Source organism: Erythrolamprus reginae, chromosome 7, assembly GCF_031021105.1.
Source record: "Erythrolamprus reginae isolate rEryReg1 chromosome 7, rEryReg1.hap1, whole genome shotgun sequence".
Taxonomy (NCBI): domain Eukaryota; kingdom Metazoa; phylum Chordata; class Lepidosauria; order Squamata; family Dipsadidae; genus Erythrolamprus; species Erythrolamprus reginae.
This window is the reverse complement of record NC_091956.1, coordinates 27,906,172-27,919,599: the sequence shown is the minus strand read 5'-3', so window position 1 is coordinate 27,919,599 and position 13,428 is coordinate 27,906,172. Positions and strand designations below refer to the sequence as shown.

The 13,428-nt window shown below is 42.2% G+C and overlaps 1 protein-coding gene across 1 annotated transcript in view; it reads right to left on the bottom strand.

The window, feature by feature from the left end:
* Positions 1-13,428, bottom strand: part of LOC139169905 (bifunctional heparan sulfate N-deacetylase/N-sulfotransferase 4) — a 178,893-nt gene that overhangs the window by 98,606 nt on the left and 66,859 nt on the right. The window lies entirely within an intron of this gene.

The following is a 13,428-nucleotide window of genomic DNA, read 5'->3' as shown; positions in this document are numbered from 1 at the left end:
AGACTAGGAATAATGGATGGAAGCTGACCAAAGAAATTCAACCTGGAAATTGTTATGCCAGGCTTCACGTTACGAGCCCCAATTAAGTCAGAAATGTAAATTCAAACACACACACTGTTATAAAGTAAACAGAAACACAGTTTATCCAAAATAACACTGTGCACATGCAGTTTAAACTGAGCAAATTAGCTCACACAGATAACAGTCCTTGAAAGCTGTGAGAGACAAAAACAAACAGAGCAGATAAGAGCAGCTGTGAAAGCGTCAAGCCAAACCTCTTCGAATGAGTCCACAAGATTTACTTAGCTGTGAAATCCCCAAAAGTCTGTGAAAGTCCAGGAACAAAGCAAACACAAAGTATCCTTCTCCAAATGGATAAACTGCCACATGCGCTCTCTGCAATGCTGGTAATTTATCAGCAACCCCATTAGCCTAATTGCCTCAGCCACAGTGTTCTCCCTTATCTCCGACGATACCAACACAGTTGGTCCCTTCTAGCCATGAGCCTGCGCATTCTGCATCTATCCACTGATCCTCTTCCTCTGAGTCCAATGACCCACTAATGGGGTCATTAACTAATGGGCGGGCTGCATCCGTTTCTCTATCTGATTCTTCTTTTCCCCCAGCATCTGATCTTGGCCAGGAATCCCTACTGTCAGAAGCTGATGGCAGTAAGACAAATCTCTGGGAACGTGAGGATTCTCCTAAACCAACACCCAAATTTCCCATGGCAGGAGCTGGCCCAGAGCCAACCACAACAGAAATAAGGAGGAACTTTCTGACGGTGAGAGCGATCAACCAGTGGAACAGCTTACTGCAGAGGTTGTGAGTGCTCCAACACTTGGGACTTTCAAGGGGAGATTGGTCTGCCATTTGTCTGAAATTTGTATTTGAAATTTGCCATTTGTATAGGGGCTCCTGCCTCAGCAGGGGGTTGGACTAGATGACATAGAAGGTGTTGGCTTTCTATGAGATTTGTGTTTTAAGTGATCTTCTTCACTTCACTTAGCAGAGTATTATAGCAGAATTGTGCAACAATGTATATTGGGTACATAAATACACTGACTCCAATATAAGCTTATGCATTTTATTTCTTCTTCTTCATGGAACTTGTTTTATGTTTTCACAAATAACAACTTGACAGCAGAACTATACTCCTCTTCTCAAGTAATAACATATATACACAGTCCTTGTATTTCATTTAGATCCTATTCTAATCTTAAATATTCCATCTATGAACATTATATATGTATCCCCTCATGAACTCTAACATTAAGAGAATACATCTGCTCTCTATGATGCAGATTCACCAACAACCAACATATGAATGAAAAGAATTATCCCTTCCAACTGCCAAAACTGACCAGTATGCAAATTAGCAGACATGTAGCATTCTATCCCCTTTTTCCATGCTGTATGCTAATACAAGGTCCCTTCCAACTCATAATAATAATAATAATAATAATAATAATAATAATAATAATAATAATAATAACAACAACAACAACAACAACAACAAAACAAAATAATAACAATAACAACAACAACAACAATAATAATAAATTGTTACTCTGAACCACAAAAGTCATGAGAATTAAACAGAGAGGTATTCCCCAAAGCAAGTCTTTCAATTCAAATGCCCACAAGCAGAATACAAATTGCTAACTTTTGAAATAGAACCTTCTAGATTTAGTCCTGCCAATGATTATTTAGGAACAAAAGAAGGAATAAATGATGACCTATAGTACATCCTCAAAGACTGGGGTGCATTTTTTTTCCTGCTGCAGATATAATTGAGATTGGTTGTTTTATCATTTCTATTCTAAACATGATATTATAATACAGTATATCAAAATAAAATAGAATGAAATTGTGTTACAATACTACTGGATCTCATCTTTTTAACCTATAAACTTCTGACAGATCCAGAATCTTATTTTCCTTTTTGAAACCATACATTCAATGTGTGTTCAGGAAGCAGAATTGTGCATTAGGGAAGAAATCAATGAAGCAGAGAAGTTTCCATATACTGATAAAGCTTGCTAAAATTTCCATAAAGCTGATAAAACAAAACTAGGTCATCAACTTACTTTAAAAACTGGCTAAACAAGTGACATTTATATTAATTAAGGAATACTTCCCATGTTTTATTTATAACTGGATAATAAGGTATATGAAATTTGTATGGAAAATGGCATGCTGCCTCTAAGTTGAAATGAGAAAGCAACAGTACCAATCTTAAAAGTAAGGCTTGCACTATGTACAGTGATCCCTCTATTATCGCGAGGGTTCCGTTCCAAGACCCCTCGCGATAATCGATTTTTCACGATGTAGGGTTGCGGAAGTAAAAACACCATCTGCGCATGCATGCCCTTTTTTTCTATGGCCGCGCATGCGTAGATGGTGGAGTTTGCGTTCCCCGCCGCCCACGCAAAGAGGAAACCCCGATTCGGCTCCTCGCTGCTGCTGCGCTACCGAGCAGATCAGCTGCTGGGCGGCCGAAGGAACCTTCCCTGGGTCTTCCCCCTCTTGCTGGCGGGCGGGCGAGCAGCGGGCATCAGCGAGGAGCCGGGGTTTCCCCTTTGCGTGGGCGGCCGGGAAGACCCAGGTTGGGGTTTTGGGGGGGGGTGCTGGGAAGCCCCCCAGGCCAGCTGCGACCTTTTAAAACAGCCGCGCCACTTCCCAGCTGAGTCCTGAAGCCAAACGCCAAAGGCGAACTTCTGCGTTTGGCTTCAGGACTCAGCTGGGAAGCGGCGCGGCTGTTTTAAAAGGTCGCAGCCGGCCTGGGGGGCTTCCCAGCACCCTCCAAACCCTGGTTGGGGGTTCGGGGGGGTACTGGGATGCCCCCCAGGCCGGCTGCGACCTTTTAAAACAGCCGTGCTGCTTCCCAGCTGACTCCCAAAGCCAAACGCGGAAGTGGGTTTTTTTTAATTAATATTTTTAAAAAAATCGCGATATAGCGTTTCGCGAAGATCGAGATCGCGAAATTCGAGGGATCACTGTACTAGAATATATAAGTACAGCAACTGCTTAAAGGAAATCACAATCCTATCTTATGGATTTGTGCTATTTTAGTGAGTCTTAAAAGTCTCTGTAGAATACATAATCATAAGCATGTTCACTGCATTTAAGCCTTATCATCATTTTACATTCCACATGGATCTAATTCAGACTAATTTATACTTCAAAATAGAAAAAAAGTTATATACATTTTATCAGTATATTTCTATAGGAGATTAGAACAGACTAGAATAACTAAAACGAATAATATGATCACATCAAAAAGTTGAAAGTTGGTGTCAGCATGAGCAAAATCTTTATAGTGGGAACCTGGGACACAATTTTAAAATACAGGTATATTTGCTCAATAATTTAAGAGTTGTGTGAATTGTTTAAATGTGGATACCCTTGAAGAATTTCGGGAAAAAAGATTTTCTATTACTTATGATAAGCCATTAGGTTATCCTCAGCATGATATATTCATGAATGAGATCTTATTTGCACTTGGCAACCATTTCTAACGGACAGGAATAGATGCTGCTGCTTTCTATTAATCTCTCAGTCACTGAACACACCCTCAAGGTCTGAAATACATTTTTCCATCTTATATTGCTTTGAGACTCACATCTATTTGGAATTGTATGCATCAGTTTTAATCCAAGCAGCTAATTAGCTATTTCACGTAGTCAGAACTGTCAGCCATAACCACATAACTGTCTGGTTTGGTTCTGCAACCCAACAAGGCAGACACAGACTTCAAAGAATAATCAGAACTGCAGAGAAAAACAATTTCTGCCAACTGCCTTCCATTGGGGACCTGTATACTACACGAGTCAAAAAGAAGGCCATGAAAATATTGACAGACTCCTTCCATCCTGGACATAAATTGTTTGAACTCCTATCCTCAAAACGAGGCTACAGAGCACTGCACACCAAGACAACTAGACACAAGAACATTTTTTTCCCAAACACCATCCCTCTGTTAAACAAATAATTCCCTCAACACTGTCAAACTATTTAAGGCCGCATTACCAGGGGTGGGCAGCAGACAGGACGGGGTGAAACACAGTTTTTATTTTATTTTATTTCTTTATTTATTTTGTCCAATACACAATAATACACAATGAAGGTTATAGAGGATATAGTAGAGAAGAAACACAAGATATAGGAGAGACTATAGGACAGGAGACAGAAGGCAGTCTAGTGCGCTTATGTACGCCCCTTACTGACCACTTAGGAATCTGGAGAGGTCAACTGTGGATAGTCTAAGGGTAAAATGTTGGGGGTTAGGGGATGATACTACAGAGTCCGGTAATGAGTTCCACGCTTCGACAACCCATCATATTTTTTACAGTCAAGTTTGGAGCAGTTAATATTAAACTTGAATCTGTTCCACCGGTGAAAATGAAGATGTGTGGGCAGCTCCAGCTGATCGGCAGCTGTCACTTTCTGGATTACTGGTCTCTGCTCTGTTCTCCTTTTTTTTCCTGCTGCTGCTGCATCTGCGCTCGTTGCTTTTTTCCTCTTTCCTCTTTCCTGGCCTCCGATGAGCTTCCCTCTCTCCTGCCCGGCTCCCCTCCAGCCTCATGTGGCCGCCTCCCACCTGAGTTGCAAGCAGAAGGCATGGGTGGAAGCGGCGCTGGCAACATTTATGCTTCTAGCAGCACCTGTTCGCCTAGCTACCCAACCTGAGGCAGGGAGGCGACCCAGGAAGGAGAGTGCAGGAAACATGAAGCAAATTGTCACCCCAGTGAGCGACACTAGTAAGGTTGTAAGTTAAAGACTTAACAGTTTACTTGAACGATGATGATCATTGAAGCCACTCCCACCTGTCACATAGCTGGCAAGCCATTCTTACCCAGTCACGTGACCATTAAGCCACACCCACAAAATAAGCCATACCCACAGTGTGGCAGTAAAAAATTTGGCTGATTTTTCCTGATTGCTTATTTGTACCCTGTTCTGCCGGGCTCTATGGTATGAGTCTCCCGAAAATTCAAGGGTACAAATTTCAGACACACACACACTTGAAAGTTCAAAAACAATGTTCTTTATCACAAAAATTCAAAAGAAACAAAGCACCATTTTTGTATTGCAAAGAGCACTCGTCCCAAAACAACCTGGTAGTCTGTACAATCCCCTTAATCAGTCCTTAAGTACTTAGCTAGCAGCTGTGAAGGAACGTCACAGCCCTCCTTCTTCCATGAAGTGAGGCCCCCCACTTTGCACTGCTTTGGTTTCAAAGTCGTGAAAAATCAGCAAAGTCTGGAAACAGCAAGGCATGGTCCTGAAGAAACAACGATCAGATAATCTTCCAAAATGGCCAAGCCAGCATATCAGCAGCTGTAATTACTGGAACCCCACCCAAACACAGGTGGCCTCTCTTATCTCCTGTAATATTTCTTCAATTGGTCTCTTTGATGCATAATTCTGCGTATGCGTGGGTCTAACACTTTCTCATCCGAATCGACCGAAGATAATGGAGATTGGCTTCCTGGGCTGTGTGCCAAGCCCCCCTCTTCCAAGTCTCCCCCACCTTCTTTTTCGTCCAAGGAAACCATACTACCTAACTCTGTCGGCAATAAAACAGGCCTATGACATGTTGATGTTTCCCCTGCATCCACCTCCACATTCCTTGGGGCAGGAGTTGAGCCAGAGCCAACCACATAACCTATGGCAATCATTAAGTGTTCTATTCTATTCTATTCTACTCTATTCTATTCTACTCTACTGGTAGTCCTTGAGTTATGCTCATTTGTTTAGTGATTAAAATTATGGCTGTAATGAGCAAGCAGTACGTATTGAACAAATGATACATACGTCTGGTTTGGGAAATGCCTTCTTGAAAGAGATAGATTGGAAGATACATTTTCCAGATTATTGACAAATCAGAGAATGTGGCAACCTGCAGGCTTGACTGAACCCTGCAAATTCATGTCAAGATATTTAAGTTGATGCAAGAATTTCCCAAGTAGGCTTAGACCATTAGTAAAGAACAAGTACAGTTTAAATAATAATGAAGTTATGTGCTGAGATGAGTAGCATCCCTCACAGGAGATTAATTTTATCTATCTCCAGATAATAACTTCAAATGAAAGGTAGCCAGTTATTTGGGTCTGTCACTATATATTTCACTTAATAAAAACTACTTTGCCTGAACTTGCATCTACTTAGATTTATTATTCTGTTTATTACCTTTCATATTGCAGAGATAATCCTGGAAAAATATATCTAGAATTAAGTCTCTATGAACATAGCTTAAATGTAACTTCTATACATTAAAACCATTGAATCATATCTCTTTTGTATCTGCTTTTATTCAATTTCTTTAATTACCATATTTTTTGTTTTCCTCCTTTAAAGCTAATGTGCGTCTTATTGTCTGCTGCATCTTATAGTGTGAAAAACTTGGTATATCTCCCTTCCGTGAAACATTAGGTGTGATATATTCTTTAGCCCCTGATAAATTTATTTTGGGGTATAAAGAAATAGTGTGGACAAGGGAGAGTAAGAATAAAATTGGCACTCCAACTTAGGCAAATAAGAGCTTTGTTGTGTACGAACAATTGTTTTTAAATTTTATTTTGCCTTTGTTTTGAATTTTATTTTGCCTGCCACAGAATTTTGTTCAGAATGGAGTCTATATCATTCAACAGAGTTCTGGAGAAGCAAGGGAAGCAGATAACAAAATGGTGTGTATACAGGTCTGAGTATATTCTCTAAAATATGAAAATATTGATGTAAATAATATAGAATGATAAAGTTCAAAACATACATTTAGATAAACTACAATATTTCCCTCATTATATTTCTAAGTACAGTGGTACCTCGTCTTACAAATTTAATTCATTCTGTGAGCAGGTTCGTAAGTAGAAAAGTTCGTAAGATGAAACAATATTTCCCATACGAATCAATGTGAAAGTGAATAATACGTGCAAACCAATTAGGAAAATCCAAAACTTGAAGGCTTTTTTTAAAAAAGCGGTGACCGGAGGAAACGGCGGGCGAGAGGTTACTTTGGAAGAGAGATTGGGCAAAGAATGTAGCAGCAAGCCAGGGGCATATTGAAGAGAGTTCGGGCATGGAACGTAGCAGCATTCTTCAATGATCCTCTGCCTTCCATTCACCCCACCCCTCTCTCCGTTATTCCTACACACTTTTCTCCTATTTTTTCTGCTTCATTCTGTGCCCGAACTCTCTTCAATATGCCTCTGGCTTGCTGCTACGTTCTGTGCCTGAACCAAAATGCCCCACACCCGCTGCCATCTTCGCCACCCATTCTCTCTCTTCTCCAATGCCCTGGTGCTTTGTCATGACAGTAGCAGAAGGGATGGGGGTGGGTGGGTGGAGACCCTGCACGGCAAACCTGGCTCCAGTTCCCTTGTGATCATCAGAGCCTACAAACTTAAAAGTGCTTGTTTTGGCTGCTGCTTGCAGTAGCAGCAGCCGGGAGAGAAGCGAAGGTTTGTAAGATGAGGGTTCGTATCTTGAAAAGTTCGTATGAAGAGGCAATGAGATACCACTGTACTTGATTTGTGCTTCATTTAATTTCATTGAACTATTGTTTAGATTTTGGAATTTTCCTTTGCTACTAAGCCTTGTGCTTCTGACAGTGGAAAAAAAAATATTTTGAGCTGTCTGCGAAATCAATGAATAGAGAGTGAAATTAATTGAAAACCAGTCATTCATTTAAATACTTTCCTGTGATAATATAAGATAAAAGAAAGAGATTTCAGACCTTTTAGCTGGTTGCCATTAAAAAGGATTTTTAAAAGTTGAAGTTTAAAAGTTGAAGTTCATTTTAACAACTAATATATTTCCTTTTGTTCTGTCGGGCTCTCTGGTAGAATCCTCCCAAAAATTCACAGGTACAAATTTCAGACACACACACGTTTGAAAATTCAAAACAATGTTCTTTATAATGAAAATTCACTTAAACTAAGCCCTCTTTTGTTATAGAAAAGAGCACTCGTCTCCAAACAAACTACCGTGTTTCCCCGAAAGTAAGACAGTGTCTTACTTTCTTTTTACCCCCAAAAGCCCCACTACGTCTTACTTTCGGGGTATGTCTTACATTGGAAAAAAATTGAAAGGGTCGCGTTCCCGAAGGCATCTCCCCAGAGTCCAGAAGGGCAGCCGCGGGACAGGAGCCTCGTGAGCCCTTTTCCAAGTTCAACCTCAGGGCTCCAAGCGGCGTGCACGCGTGGAGCCACAGACGCGTGTCGGGGAAGCGTGTGTCTGGAGGGGAGGAGCCGCTCTGCGCAGTTGGGCAGCCCTACCTGCCTGCCGGAAAGGAGGCGGGCGAAGGAGGACGCAGCTTCGGCCGCTCGCCTCAGAGCTGGTCGGCCTCGCCGGCCGCTTGCAGCCGAGCCTCGGCAGGACTCGGTTGCTGGGACGAGCGCCTTCGCTGCAAGCCGCTGCCCGCTCGGCTCTCTTCGGACCAGCGCCGTCCTTCGCTTTGCCAAGCCGGGGAAGAGCTTGGAAGCGACGTCATCGGGCTCCCCCCCCCCCGGCAATACCCCCGTGTTTCCCCGAAAGTAAGACATATGTCTTACTTTCGGGGTACGGCTTATATTAGCCGACCCCCCTGAAACCCCCGATATGTCTTACAATCGGGGGTGTCTTACTATCGGGGAAACAGGGTAGTAATTTATACAAGTCCCTTATTAGTCCTGTGATACTTAGCTTGCAGCTGTGAGGCAATTCACAGTCCTTCCATCACAAAGTGAAACACACTTTGCTCTGGTTTAGGTTCAAAGCAGGGAAAAATCAGCACATAAAAAGTCAAAGTCAGGAAAGTAGTCATGAAACATAAAGATCAGGTAATCCTCCACAATGGCCAAACCCACAGGCTGCTATTTATAGCAGCCTCACTAATTACCACAGCCCCACCCAACCACAGGTGGCCTCATTTTCATTGATAATAATCTCTCAGTTGTTGTTGCCTATGCATCACTTTCTGCATGCCTGGTTGTATCATTAACTCTTGTTCTGAATCCAAGGAGGAGCTAGATAATTGATCTCCTTCTGAGCTGTCTGCCACACTCTCCTCCTCCCTGTCACTCATGTCTTCTTGGTCAGAGGAGCCTTCATCATCAGATTCCACCGGGGGCAAAACAGGCCTGCAGCATGTGGATGTCTCCCCCACATCCACAGTCCTTGGGGCAGGAGCTGGGCCAGAGTTAACCACAACACCTTTGAGCCAGGAGTGAAATGATTCCAGTTTGGGCATACCTGCCAGTAGTAAGACAGCTGGTAGTAAAGGCAAAGTGTTCTGCACATGCGCAGAGAATAAAAGAACCCAAATGGCGGCATCTGGAAGGGTGGCCAAAGCCTCGCGCTGTAGTTGCTACTGGCTCTCCAACCACCGGCAGGCACACCCGAATTTACCTTAATCTGACAATGTGGATAGCAAAGAAATAAGAAATATAATCTATTATACTTTCACCTTAAAGATATGAATAAAGTACAGAACTTAAATGTACTGAAAAATAATGTAGAAACTAAGACTCAATTCAGCCCTCTCTTATTCCTGAAAAAGCACCATATAACTAGGAGGTTATATTATACTGTATATAGCCAACCACACAGAGGCTAATCACACAGTGGGGAACTCAAGGCAATGTTCAAAGGCATTTTCCATTGATTAATTCACATGCTGCCACGGTTCTTTTTAAAGATTAGTAGCCACCCTTCTTCATATCCTCAAGAAACTGTCCATATTTCTTAGTGAGTCCAAATTATGACAAAAGGAGCAATAAGCTGCTATTTCTGCTTGCATCTTTATTTTGTTATCTGCCACTGAGAGGTGTGGGCTTGTGTTTGTGTGTATGTTTCTCTCTGTCTGTATTTTAATATAAATTTATTGCCTCACATATGCTCTCCTAAAAATAAAATTTAGTTGGCTTTCAAACAGGCAACACACAAATGCTTGCTTCTATAATTCAAGGTAAATACTGTTCCAGTAACAATCTATAAATTAATTATGGAAGAAAGTAGAGTTACCTTATATTTTCAAATGTTTCTGCATTATGCAGCTCCCATAAGTTCCATGTGCTACTATAAACTTCAAAAAGCTATAATGCTCAATGAAGTAATGCAATGTCATAAATGCTATTATATTAGCTTTTGGGGGTAGCTCATGAGTTGAAAGCAGTTATGGCTCCATATTATAACCATATGACTAATTGGGTTTTGGCTACATGGAAACCTTTAAGCATATTCCAACACTATTCAATTTCTATCTAAATAATAGCAACACCAATTGGTGATCATTTCATGTATGACAGTGATGGCGAAGCTATGGCACGGGTGCCACAGGTGGCATGCAGAGCCATATCTCCCGGCACGTGAGCCATTGCCCTAACTCGGTTCCAGAAAGCAAGTGTTCACGAACCAGCTTATTTTTGGCTTGCACTGAGGCTCTGGGAGGTCAGTTTTGGCTTCTAGAGGACCTCTGGGGAAATGTAGGAGGGCGTTTTTGCCCTCCCTAGGCTCCATGGAAGCCTCGGAAGCCTGGCGAGGGGAAAAAATGGGCCTACCAGGCCCACTAGAACTTGGGAAATGGGCTGTTTCAGGCCTCTAGAGGTCCTCCGGGGTGGCAGAGGAGGCAATTTTTGCCCTACCCAGTCATTGAATTATGGGTATGGCCAGGGCTGGGCAGCAGGCAGGATGGGGTGGAACGCAATTCTACCAGTGGAAATGAAGATGTGTGCACAAGTTCCAGCTGATCAGATGCTGTAATTACTGTGGGTAATTCCGGGATTACTGGTCTCAGCTTGGCTCTCCTTTTTTTCTCTGCTGCTGCTGCGTCTGCGCTCCTTGCTTTTTTTCTCTTTTCTCCTTCCTGGCCTCAGATGAGCTTCCCTCTCTCCTGCCCGGCTCCCCTCCAGCCTCATGTGGCCACCTCCTGCCTGAGGTGCAAGAAGAAGGCGTGGGTGGAAGCCGTGCTGGCAGCATTTATGCTTCTGGCAGCACCCGTTCCCCTAGCTACCCAGCCTGAGGCAGGGGGGTGACCCAGGAAGGAGAGCACAGGAAACACGAAGCAAATTGTCACCCAAGCGAGTGACACTAGTAAGGCATCTGAGGGGAAAAAGGTCCACCATCACTGATATATGCATTGTTCAATAGGACTGAGCATTGAACTCCTACTGTAGGGGTGTCAAACTAATGTCGTAGCAGGTGACATAATAGAACTCCCCCCCCCTTTGCTAAACTGGTGCATCTGCCCTCCAGGCTGTGAGTTTGATGCCCCTGGTCTACTGTAATGCATTCTAATTTCTTTTTCTTCAACTTAAACCATGCCGAAAAACGCAAAGTTATTTGTACAGTAATGCCAAATCCTAACTAATCTTTTCTATTAATTTTTGAAGTAAGTAAGTAGGTCAATAATGAAGTTGAGATGGTGAGAAGAAGACTGAACTTATGGAAACTGCACTGACCGCTGTGAAGCCTTTAATCTTTGCTTACTTTTAAAGCTGCCTCTTAATGAAGAAATATAGTTGAGAAACAGACAGCCAATGATAAAGTTTAAACAGGCATTAAAAAGAAACTGGAGGCAGAGTGAAGAAATACACAAAATGTGCCTGGAAGCAGGTAATGCTAATCTGCAGAATCCACATGTGGGGGCAAAATCAATTAATTACTTAGGACTCAAAATATGAAGTAATCCTCTTTTCATTCAATTTAAATTCCTTTTAAATCACATCTTTTCTCCTTCAGACCATACAAATCCTTCCAGGATGCCTCCTTCCTTATGAGACAGTATTTTGGTAAGACTAATTTGTATCCATGTGAAATCACAGCAAGGCGTGTATCATACAAATATGACTCTTGTTTAAAAGGTGTGAACTCTCAGATGTCTACATATTCTATTTTATTCTCTGTAACAGAATGGGGGGGGGGGAAATCATTTATGGCACCCATTATGCTTTGTCTTATCCTAATATAACTACCTGATGGTTCTACCATGTTCTGCCGGCATGTCCCAACCGCCCGTAATTACAGGGTAATTAGTCCCAAACAGACACACACCACACGATAGAAGGAAACAAAAAGTCTTTATTAACAAAAAAACAGAAACAACTCCCTTTTTAAATGTCAAAGGGATTTTCTGGTACACACAAGGCACAGATTAAATGTAATCCAATTTCTTACCCAGTAACTGGGAAATTGAGTCCAATTCCAAAGTCCAGAAATTCTACACACAGACTTAAACAGGGAAACAGCAAACCACGATCTTGACAAAATGATGAACCAAGAGGCTAAACCAGCACGCTGCTCCTTTTATCTGTAGCACTAATTACAGCAGCCCCACCCAACCACAGGTGGCCTCACTTATCTCCTGCAATAATCCTTCAGTTGTTCTCTCCTATGCATCACTCTACACATGCATGGGTCTGTCATAAATTCTTGTTCAGAATCCAGGGATGATAAGGATGATTGATCTCCTCCTGAGATTGATCTCCTCCTCCCCTCTTCCCTGTCATTTACACTTCCTTGGTAAGAGGAGACTTCGTCGGCAGATTCTATCGGGAGCAAAACAGGCCTATTGGATGTGGATGTTTCCCCCACATCTACCTCCACATTCCTTGGGGCAGGAGCTGGGCCAGAGCTAACCACAACATACCGTATTTTTCGGAGTATAAGACGCACCGGAGTATAAGACGCACCTTAGTTTTTGGGGAGGGAAAAGAAGCTGCTTACCAGGTATTCATCTGGCTAGCGTCCTTAGTCTGGTCAGCTTCAGCTCATTATTTTCTCCCCTGGTTAAAGGTTTAAAAAAAACCTTTACTCTGAGACAGTAACAATGAAAGAGCTTGCAAGCCAGTAAGAGCTGGGAACATCATTAGCACCTGAAAAGAAACAGTCAGAGCAAGTAGAACAATGGAAAAGGCCCTGCAAAGAGTTAGGGCTTGGAAAACATTATTCTTCTGAGAGAGTAACAATGAAAGAGCTTGCAAGCCTGTAAGAGCTGGGAACATTGTTAGCACCTGGTTGGGGCTGGAACAGGTAAAGCAATGAAAAAATAACACCTACCAAGACAGGGTTCAGAAAACATTCCTCACAGAGGAATGAAAGAGCTTGCAAGTGGGTAAGAGCTTGGAACATTGTTGGTAACTGGTTAAGGCTGGAAAGAAACTTCTTCGGAGCAAGTTAGAATAATGGAAAAAACGCTGCAAAGACTTAGGGCTTGGAAAACATTCTTTACAGAGATGAAAGCCTGCAAGGTAAGAGCTGGGAGGATTGTTAGCAGCTACTCAGGGGTGGGGGAAAAAAGCTACATTCAGAATATAAGATGCATCCTAATTATCAGCCTCTTTTAGGGTGGAAAAAGGTATGTCTTATACACCGAAAAATACGGTATTTACTCTTTCTAATATTTCTATTAACATTATCTGTTTAAGAAAATGACCAGACAATTTTTCC